Genomic DNA, 9,778 nt, shown 5'->3' on the forward strand with positions numbered 1-9,778 from the left:
CCCGAAAGCCCCGCCGAGCCGCGACGGCAGCCCCGAGCTCCGCAGCGCGGCTCCGGGCTGGCGCCCCCCCCCGCCCCCGCCTCCCCTCAGCCACCTCCGAAAGGCGCGGACGCCCGCCGGCTCCGGGCAGCCCCCGCCGCGCGGCTCCGGACGGTCTCCCCGCCCGGTTCCGACACGGCGCGCACCCCCCCCACCCGCCGCACGGCTCCGGGCAGCCCCCCTCCCCGCTGTGACACGGACCCCGCCGCCCCCCCGCCTCTCCTCGGAGGCGGCACCGCTGCCGCCGCCCTCCTCGGGGCTTTCCCCGGGACCCGCCGGTCCGTCCCGCTGCCCCGCTCACCTTCTCCCTCCGTGCAGCCGCAGCCCGGCGACGCCTCCGCTCCTCCCTCGGCTCACAGCAGCCCCTGCACACCGGCTGCCGGCAGCCGGTTCCGGGGAGGGGGCGTGGCGCTGCACTGCGCATGCGCGGCGCCGCCGCTGCAGTACCGAAATTTGGTCACTAGGCGGCAGCACCGAGCGAGCATGCGCTGTGCGCTGCGTGAGGGGCGGGGCTTGGCGTGCGTCGGGGGCGGAGTTTGCGTGAGGGGCGGGGCTTGGCGTGCGTCGGGGGCGGAGTTTGCGTGGGGGCGGAGTTTGCGTGAGGGGCGGAGTTGCGTGAGGGGCGGAGTTTGCGTGGGGCGGGCTTGGCGTGCGTCGGGGGCGGAGTTTGCGTGAGGGGCGGGTTTGCGTCGGGGGCGGGGGCTTGCGTGCGTCGGGGGCGGAGTTTGCGTGAGGGGCGGAGTTTGCGTGAGGGGCGGAGTTTGCGTGAGGGGCGGGGTTTGCGTGGGGGCGGGGCTTGGCGTGCGTCGGGGGCGGAGTTTGCGTGAGGGGCGGAGTTTGCGTGGGGGCGGGGCTTGGCGTGCGTCGGGGGCGGAGTTTGCGTGAGGGCGGAGTTTGCGTGAGGGGCGGAGTTTGCGTAGGGGGCGGGGCTTGGCGTGCGTCGGGGCGGAGTTTGCGTCGGGGGCGGAGTTTGCGTGAGGGGCGGGGCTTGGCGTGCGTCGGGGGCGGAGTTTGCGTGAGGGGCGAGTTTGCGTCGGGGCGTTTTGCGTGGGGGAGGGGCGGAGTTTGCGTGAGGGCGGGGGGTTTGGCGGCGTCGGGGGGCGGGGCGAGTTTGCGTGAGGGCGGAGTTTGCGTGAGGGGCGGGGTTTGGCATGCATCGGGGGGGGGGTTTGTGTGTGGGGGGGGGCTTGGCTTGCATCGGGGCGGAGTTTGCGGGGCGAGTTTGCGTCAGGGGCGGGCTTGGCTTGCGCGGGCGGAGTTTGCGTGAGGGGCGGGTTTGCGTGAGGGGCGGAGTTTGCGTGAGGGGCGGAGTTTGCAGAGGGGCGGGGCTTGGCGTGCGTCGGGGCGGAGTTTGCGTGAGGGGCGGAGTTTGCGTGAGGGGCGGAGTTTGGCGTGCATCGGGGGCGGAGTTTGCGTGAGGGGCGGGCTTGGCGTGCGTCGGGGGCGGAGTTTGCGTGAGGGGCGGAGTTTGCGTCGGGGGCGGAGTTTGCGTGAGGGGCGGGGTTTGCGTCGGGGGCGGAGTTTTGCGTGAGGGGCGGAGTTTGCGTGAGGGGCGGAGTTTGCGTCGGGGGGCGGGGTTTGCGTGAGGGGCGGAGTTTGCGTGAGGGGCGGAGTTTGCGTGAGGGGCGGAGTTTGCGTGAGGGGCGGAGTTGCGTGAGGGGCGGAGTTTGCGTGGGGGGCGGGGCTTGGCGTGCGTCGGGGCGGAGTTTGCGTGAGGCGGAGTTTGCGTCGGGCGGAGTTTGCGTGAGGGGGCGAGTTTGCGTGAGGGGCGGGCTTGGCGTGCATCGGGGCGGAGTTTGCGTGAGGGGCGGGGCTTGCGTGCGTCGGGGCGGAGTTTGCGTGAGGGGCGGAGTTTGTGAGGGGGGAGTTTGGCATGCAGGGGCGGAGTTTGCGTGAGGGGGGGGGGCTTGGCTTGCGTCGGGGCGGAGTTTGCGGGGCGGAGTTTGCATGAGGGGCGGGGTTGCGTGGGGGCGGAGTTTGCGGGGGCGGAGTTTGCGTGAGGGGCGGGGCTTGGCGTGCATCAGGCGGAGTTTGCGTGAGGGCGGAGTTTGCGTGAGGGGCGGAGTTTGCGTGAGGGGCGGAGTTTGCGTGGGGGCGGGGCTTGGCATGCATCGGGGCGGAGTTTGCATGAGGGGCGGAGTTTGCATCAGGGCGGGGCTTGGCATGCACCAGGGGCGGAGTTTGTGTGGGGGCGAGTTGCATGGGGGGCTTGGCAATCATCACTGCGGAGTTTGCCTGAGGGGCGGGGCTTGCTTGCATCCCGGAGTTGCACCCGGAGTTTCCATGAGGGCGGGACTTGCCTGACAGGAGTTTGCCCCCCCCCGCAAAGGAAGCGCCAACGCAGCCGGCACGGCAAAAGAGACCGCAAGCGTTTATTCAGTCACACACAGAGCCGGTTCCGGGAGAGACTCCGCACCGGGGCTCGGGGCCGGCCCTGGGGCACCTCGGCTGTCCTACCCGGAGCCACGCTCGCCAGTCCGGCGTGGAACAGACACACGGTCGGTCCGTCAGGCTGCTGGAGAGCTGGGCTGCTATGTGCAGGCTGCCGCCAAAACCGAGGAGCCAGCTGCAGGACGCTAGAAGAGAGGAGAAAAGGGCAGCCAGCTGGATGGGGGGGGCGGCGGCGGCGAGCGAGAAAGCACGAGGCAAGGAAAGGGACGGCGAGTGAAGGACGGGGAGCCTGACAGAGAGGGAGGAAGAAGCGGCAGGAAGAGAGGCAGCGGGACGGCGACCGACAAACCAGGACGGGGAGCGGGACAGAGAGGCAGAAACGACCCTGGGGGGGCAGCGCCACGGCGAGGGAGGAAAAGAGAATAAGGGCAGGGAGCCGGACCGAGAGGTACGGCGAGGGACAGCGGCACGGGGAGCAGGACAGAGCAACAGAGAATAAAAAAAGGAAGTGGAGCGTGAGAGAACCGGGCTGGGGAGCAGGGAGAAGGAGAGATAAAAGGAGAGAGCAACAGAGGGAAAGAGGACCGGGGAGCGGGACGCTGGGGCAGAGTGAGAACAAGAGGGGCAGGGAGCAGGACAGAGGGGCAGAGGCAGAAGGAGGACAGAGGGACAGAGAGACAAAAGAGGGAGACGAGGACTGGGCAGAGGGGAGAGAAAGACGGGGGCAAGGAGCAGAGACACAAAGGTGCCAGGAAAAGGACGGTCAGATGGAGCGAGAAACAGGGTCGGGGAGCAGGACAAAAGGACAAAGAAAAAGGCGAGGAAGAAGGAAGGAAGGATAAAGGTGGGACAGGGAACGGGACATACGCAGCGAAACAAAGCAGAACAGAGAAGAGAGGACAGGGATTGAGGAACAGAGAGAGAGATGCAGGCTGGTACACAGAGACGGCGAAGGTAAGCAAAACCAGCGACAGGCAGGAGGACCTGGTTCTGACAACCCATCGCTCCCGTGTCGCTTCCACGGCCTCAACAAATGCGACGTGCCGCAAGACAAGAGAATGGGAGAGTGAAAGCAAAGGCACGGGAAACTTAACGCTCTTAGTAATTTCACTGAGCATCACAGCTTACAGTTACTCAATGTCTTCCGGTGTCACAGGGTGAGGTACAACTGATTTCGTCTCCATATCTCTGGACAGAGCTTTTCTCATATCTGGGGGGGGGGGGGGAAGAAAAAAAAAAAAGATATAATAAGACGACAGTCCTTGCACAAAGCCACGTTCAGCGAATTATCTATTACAATAAGGTCGTTTCTAACCCAGAAGATTTCACAGAATCATAGAGTATCTCAAGTTGGAAGGGACCCATACGGATCACCGAGACCAAGCCCCCGCTCCACGCGGGACTACCTAAAACTAAACCGTGCGACTAAGAGCATCGTTCAGACGCTCCTTGAACTCCTGACAGGCTCGGTGGCTGCGACCGCTTCCCTGGGGAGCCTGTTCCGTGACTGACCGACCGCCCTCTCAGTGAAAAGCCTTTTCCCAACGTCCGGTCTGAACTTGCCCTGACGCAGCTTCGTCCCGTTTCCTCGGGTCCTAGTGCCGGTCACCGGAGAGAGCGGAGGTCAGCGCCTCCCCCTCGAGGAAGGTGTAGACTGCGATGAGGTCACCCCTCGGCCTTCCCTTCTCCAAGCTGAACAAACCAAGTGACCTCAGCCGCTCCCCCTAAGTCTTGCCTCGGAGACCTCTCGCCATCTCGGTCGCCCTCCTCCGCGCACGCTCCCAGAGCGTTGTTCGGCGGCACCGCTCTCGACTGGAACCTAACGCTGCACGTAACTCAACTGAGCGGAAAGGAAATGACGGGCTAAAGGGACAAATACACGATTTAAGGCAGCCGCAACGATGGCAGATGTCTGTCCGTAGCCCTTCTATTTATTTCACAGCGCTCCTGCGTATCAAACGAACGGTACCAGAGCAGAAAAGGTATACGGCGTGGCCACGTTACCCCTCGGGGAGGACGGCGAAAGGAGAGAAGATCTAGAAAGAGGAAGCAGCTGGTACTTCGCTTTTGGTAACAGAATTAACATCAACACGTTCCTTCCCTTTGAAATTGAAAACGCCACCCAATTCTCTGCCACTGTTGACCACCGACACTTGTAAATTTCTAGTGAAACAGCTGAGGAAAACAAAGTTTCAGGTCCCTGGCTAGGGGAAGAAACCAGGCAAGCGCCGCCGTTCCTTCCCCCCGACAACACTAGCAAAAAAAACCAGCCGCTGGGGGCGAGCGTTCCTCCGAAAGAAAAATCAGGTGAGAAACCGCATTTTTATTTTCAGCTTACCTACAGGATAAATGTCTTTGTAGTTGCTACAAAACGTGTAAACTGCACAAAAGATTAAGTTTTGTAACCGATCTAAGGTTCAGTACGAAAAACTACCTAAAGGAGTACGCAAAGTCCCACTCATCAACAATTATCTGACCCTGTTTCATATTAAAAAAAAAAAAAAAAAAAAAAAAAAGTAATGCTAAACACACAGACAAGCCCAGGAACCCTCAACATGAGAATCTTTCCGTTCAGCCGGAGGCAGAACGAGTACTTACCACGGGCATCCTCATCTGGCTCTCCGCTGCTAGCAGAGCGGCACGCCAACGCTGTCCGGTACACGCCGTAGTACGCCTAGTTGCTTCTACGTATTTACCGCCGCCTGATTTGATACTCTCACAAAGAGATCGACGAAAAAGCCACCCTTTCTTTGAAAAAATAAAAACCAAAACCACACAGTTAAGGAACGGTAGGCGAACGTATTTCTAAATCATAACCCACGGCTTGCAGGCAGACCAAGAGCAGCTCTGACGATGCGGTACGCTCATCAAACATCTTTCACGCAGGAATAACAGATGTACTCCTTTACCACGGGACGCAGCCGGCACAGGGACAAATTTCATGCTGTTTTTGTCACACGACCGTCCTTCTGCACCAGCCAGTGGGTTCAGAATTAAGGACAGGACAGGCTAAACGCTCACACGAGCCTCCTATCCGTAAGAAACTATTAAAAATAGAAAAAAAAACTTCCACGTTTTAGATCGCGTTGCCTTAGGGACTGCCTCCTTCAAAGCCTGCCTGTTGGGGGGGGGGTGGGGGGGGCGCGTGTGCGCGCACGCACGCGCGTGAGGCGTGGAAATCGGTCGCAGAATTCAGTTGCCTAACGAGAGACGGCCCTTCTCCTCGCAAGGCAAACGTTTCAAAACGTCGTACTCTTTTCCGATTTTACCGGCTGGTACTGGGGTTGCCCTACCAGCATGAGTTGGGGACCCGTCCCTCTGGGTCCGTGCGACGCCAAATTAAATATTCTGCAAGTAACCGAGCAGGAGATGGAAAGTAAGCTAAGATGCTCTCTGCCGTACAAGGTTTGTTCGCCATCGTCCCCGAGGGAATCGCACAAAGCCCACGCTTGCGAACCGGTACGGGTAGTCGGAGGCCCTACGGGAAACGGCGCTGACGTTTCGCCAAGCTCTTCTCCTGTCAAGAAGAGGACCTTTTCTGCGGCATCCCTATTGGCGTTCGGCCTGCTTTCGGCTCATTCTGGCAGGTCAGCTTTCAGAGAAAGCCTGAGATTTCAAACCGCCAAGCAACATTCACCATTCTTGCTCTCTGACTACGGGGAATTTCAGCGAATCGGAACGCTACTTGGAGCCACGTTCCGGGTCTGTTTCGCCGCAAACCAAATATCTAAGCCACGGACCGGGCGCCCGTAGAAAAATTACTTTAAAAGATTAAAGACAAGCACAGTACTCACTTCTCTGAAATTTCTTCCGGTAGCGCCATCAATTTAGCGGCCGAACCCAGCCGTCGAAATTCCGGTGCAACGGAGCGAGCAGGAACGTGTCCGTGCCGCTCTTCCCCCTGGCCACGGAGCCTTCCGCTCTACCCGTACTGCGAACGTACGGAGCATCGGCGCAGCAGCACCTGTGGAATAACGCACCGCCCACAGCTATACAGAAGAAGAATCCGAGACGACGGTAGAAGACCCCAGACCAAAAGTCACCGCGGGACTAAGGGACGCGCGGACAGCGCGCGAGGGGCGGGTGTCCGGGACCCAAGCGTGGAACGGCCCCGGGATTTCTTTGTTCGGGGTCCCTCTCTTTGGAGGCGCCCCGCCCGGGCCGATCCCGCTGCTGCACCTTTCAGTTACGTTAATTATTTTACAAAATCCGACACCCGGAGACTGCTGCCGGAAGCCTCGGGTCGAGCCCGAAGGAGGAGGAGGAGGAAGCGCGCCCGAGAAGAAGCGTGCGCGCGACACCGTGAACGGGGTGCGAACGCTGGGGCGGCAGCTGCTCCTCCTCAAACAGAGACAGAGAGAGAAAGAAGAGGGGGAAAGCCACAGGGTACAGAGGGCGGAAGTGGAAAAGAGGGGCCGGGAGCCGGACAGAGGGAGGTGGAGAAAGAGGCCGTCGGAAGGGAAGGGACGGGCTGCGGGGCAGAGGGGGACTTGCCAGCGCCAGGTTCGCGGTTCCACCCGATAATCGTAAAGGTCTCTGCCAACCTCGACGATTCGGTCGCTTTAAAAAACAATCGGGATCTCGAGGCGGACCGAGGGAGAGACGGAGAATATAAAAACGGTCGCGGCTAAGAGGGCAGAGAGGGAGGAATCGCGAGACAGGGAGAGGCAAGCCGGGCAGGGGAAAAAGTCCCGACAGGCTTCTGCAGCGACAGGGAGGAATTGAAGATTCGAGAGAGGGAGCTGGACAGAGAGAGAGACGGGGAAAGGTAAGACGGTGGCGAGCTACCGGGCAGAGAAGCAGAGTTTAATGCCGGGGACCGGGAGAGGGACAGAGAGGGAAGGAGAAAGGAACGAAGGGACGGGCTGCGGGGCAGACAGGGAGGAAGGAAGGAAGGAAGAAAGAGGGACAGGGAGCCAGACGAACCGCGACGGGGAAAGAAAAAGGTACCGACGGGCTAGGAGGCAGAGAGGGGAGACTTTAGAAAAACAGGGACGGGGAGCGAGACGGAGCCAGACCGAAAAAAGGAACCATAGCGACGGGTGCCGGGACAGAGAGGCGGGCCTTCAAAACGAGGGGCAGGGAAGAGGCTCAAGAGGGACGGAGAAAGAGAGAGACTCACGACGACTCGCTACGGAGCCGAGAAGGAAGACCTCGAACAACAGGAACGAGGAGCCGCACAGAGAGAGCCAGAGACGGCAGAAATACCGACAGGCTACAGGACCGAGGGGGAGGAATGCAGAAACAGCGGCTGGGGGCCGGACAGAGAGACAGGGAGAGAGAGAAGGAAACAATAGCCACGGGCTACGGGGCAGAGAGAGCGAGGACCTAAAAAAGGTGGGGACAGGCAGCCCGTCAGAGCGAGATGGAAAAAGAACATAGCGGGGAGCAGAAAGCAAACCAAAAAACCCCACAGCGGGGTGGGAAAGCGAGGGGGCAGAGGAGGGCCCGCGACGCAGAGGAGAGGCGATGGGGCCCCGCGGGCCCAGGACTCACCGCAGCTCTGGCTCTCGGCGCTGCCGGGAGAGCTTGCCAGCGCAGACGCTTCTTTCTCCTGCTCTCCGCCTTTCCTTTGCTGTCACTCCGGTCGCTCGGCTGTCCTCCGCCTAAGAGAATACACGGGTGTCTTACAGCTCCGAGGAGACGAGCCTGCCTAGATGAGTAGCCTGCCTCCCTGCCTCCCTCCCTGCCTCCCTCGGTACGCGGCCGCACCGTGCTTTGGATTACGCGTGGCGACCCTGCGGTGCCCGTCGGCAGCCTGACCTGCCGCGGAGCGCAACGAGGGATCTTTCCTCACCCGGCGAGGCAGGCGCTCTCTTGCCTGCAGCGGGAGGCAGCTGCCGGCCGGAGAGCCTTCCTATCTTCTTCTTCTTCTTCTTCTTCACCTTTCTCTGGCCATTCCAGCTTCCCTTAGGGCAGCTGCTGTCCACGGCCGGTAAGCGCTCCGCCGCCTGTCCCTTTTCGCCCCCACGCCACGAGGCGAGCCAGGCCAGGCACAGGCGAGGCGGGTGCAGTCGACGGCATCCCAAGGGAGGGACGGGCAACCACGTCCTCAGCGCGGCCTGGGAGAGGGAAAGAAAAAGCAGTGGCCGTTACTACCGGAGGTCGGCCCTGGCCGGAGACCCTCCTCCTTCTGCAGGGGCTTCCGGAGACGCCGCTCTTTCCCCGCGCTGCTGCCGCTGCCGCCGCCGCCAGCACCCCCTATTCAGGAAGAAAGCGGCACAGGCGAGGGCCAGCTTGCCGCCTTCACGCCAGGGCTCGGGGGCGGCCTGGGGCTGCCGGACAGGCTTCCGGAGAGTCCGACCGGTAGCGCTCGTCTCGGGACACCGGGCAACGCCTCACCGCGCGCGGCGCGCTCTCGTAGCACGGCCGCACCGCTGCTCGGGAGCGGCTGGAAGCCTGCAGAAAACCACTCGAAACCGGCAAAAAAACCCCAACCTCGCGCTCCTGCGAGAGCAAGTCGGGCTGTCCGGCAGCCACGTCCGCGAAAACGACGCCTCCCGGCACGCACTGGCAAGCGCCGCGTGGCAGCCATTAGAGTGCCGTAAGACTACACTTCCCGGCGTGCTCCGGGGAGCCAATATGGCCGACCAGCAGCCGCGTGCCCCAAGACTGCAACTGCCGGCGTGCCGCGGGAGGCAGCCTTCCACGCTTCCTGACCCTGCGGGGACACCGTCCCGTGCCCTCACCCCAAAGCCGACTCACCCGAAAGCCCCGCCGAGCCGCGACGGCAGCCCCGAGCTCCGCAGCGCGGCTCCGGGCTGGCGCCCCCCCCCCCGCCCCGCCTCCCCTCAGCCACCTCCGAAAGGCGCGGACGCCCGCCGGCTCCGGGCAGCCCCCGCCGCGCGGCTCCGGACGGTCTCCCCGCCCGGTTCCGACACGGCGCGCACACCCCCCCACCCGCCGCACGGCTCCGGGCAGCCCCCCTCCCCTCTGTGACACGGACCCGCGCCGCCCCCCCGCCTCTCCTCGGAGGCGGCACCGCTGCCGCCGCCCTCCTCGGGGCTTTCCCCGGACCCGCCGGTCCGTCCCGCTGCCCCGCTCACCTTCTCCCTCCGTGCAGCCGCAGCCCGGCGACGCCTCCGCTCCTCCCTCGGCTCACAGCAGCCCCTGCACACCGGCTGCCGGCAGCCGGTTCCGGGGAGGGGGCGTGGCGCTGCACTGCGCATGCGCGGCGCTGCCGCTGCAGTACCGAAATTTGGTCACTAGGCGGCAGCACCGAGCGAGCATGCGCTGTGCGCTGCGTGAGGGGCGGGGCTTGGCGTGCGTCGGGGGCGGAGTTTGCGTGAGGGGCGGGGCTTGGCGTGCGTCGCGGGGCGGAGTTTGCGTGAGGGGCGGAGTTTGCGTG

Source organism: Grus americana, unplaced genomic scaffold (genome assembly GCF_028858705.1).
Source record: "Grus americana isolate bGruAme1 unplaced genomic scaffold, bGruAme1.mat scaffold_878, whole genome shotgun sequence".
NCBI lineage: Eukaryota > Metazoa > Chordata > Aves > Gruiformes > Gruidae > Grus > Grus americana.